Here is a 1431-nt window from a genome sequence, read left to right on the forward strand (position 1 = left end):
TGTTCAGGACACACTGATGAAACTGATCATGTGACTGTGGAGAAGACGAGAGGAAACAGGCTGGGAGAGGAACTGGCACTTCATTGAAATGTCACTTTATTGCCGCTGTCTGTCTTTTTATGAACTTGTCATTAAGCGGCGGTCTTCAAGCCACGCTGTTGCCACGGAGACTTTAATTAAAGATGATAACAGTCATTATTTAAAGAAAGAAATTAACAATCATTATGCAAGAAAGAAATGTGGAAACATTCATTTTGTTCTTTCTCTTTTGTCTCCATCTGCCTTTATCTCTTTCTCTTTGTGCTGCCCTTTAATCTGTCACTCATTTCCGCACACACACACACACACACACACACACACACACACACAACACACACACACACACACATACACAGACAAAGACACACACACAAACACACAGACAGAGACACACAGACACAGACACACACACAGACATACACTCACACAAATACACACACACACAGACACACACACACACGCACACAGACACGCACACACACACAGACACACACACACGCACACGAACCACACACACACACAGACAAACACACACACACACACACACACACACACACAAACATAGAGTCACACAGACACACACACAGACATACACTCACACAAATACACACACACACAGACACACATACACACAGACACACACACAGACACAAACACACACACACAGACACACAAACAACCACACAGACACAAACATACAGACACACAAACACACACACAGACACAAACATACAGACACACAAACACACACACAAACATACAGACACACAAACACACACACACAGACACAGACACAGACACAGACCCACCCACACATACACACACACACAGACATGCACACAGACACACACACAGACACACAAACACACACACAGACAAACACACACACAGACACACACACATGCACACAGACACGCACACACACACACAGACACGCACACACACATACACAGACACACAGACAGACACACACACACAAACACACACACACTTACACATACACACACACAAACACACACACCCCTCTTTTATCCCTGCTGATATCTCCTCTCTGAATAATAGTCTCTGTGGTTTTAGAGTCATGTAAAGGGCATTGATTACTGGATAGAGAGCTGATGCTGCAAAGTTTCCTCTGATGATGAGATAAAGAAGTCATGTGTGATACCAGATAAAGAGCAGCTGCTGATGAGGGTTGGTGTAGAGTGTATATGAGCTGAGTGGTGTCAGTGTTTGTCCACCTCGGAGCAGAATGGCTGCAGTCACAGAGCTCTCCTTCCTGCTGTTTGCTCTCAGCAACTACATCCATGCAGAAGATCTGATCATCATCCGACAGAAAAGAGAGTCTTACACCTTCAACCTCCCAGAGAACACCAGCTCCTGCCTGATCTCCAG

The sequence above is a fragment of the Perca fluviatilis genome, chromosome 22, assembly GCF_010015445.1.
Source record: "Perca fluviatilis chromosome 22, GENO_Pfluv_1.0, whole genome shotgun sequence".
Classification (NCBI taxonomy): domain Eukaryota; kingdom Metazoa; phylum Chordata; class Actinopteri; order Perciformes; family Percidae; genus Perca; species Perca fluviatilis.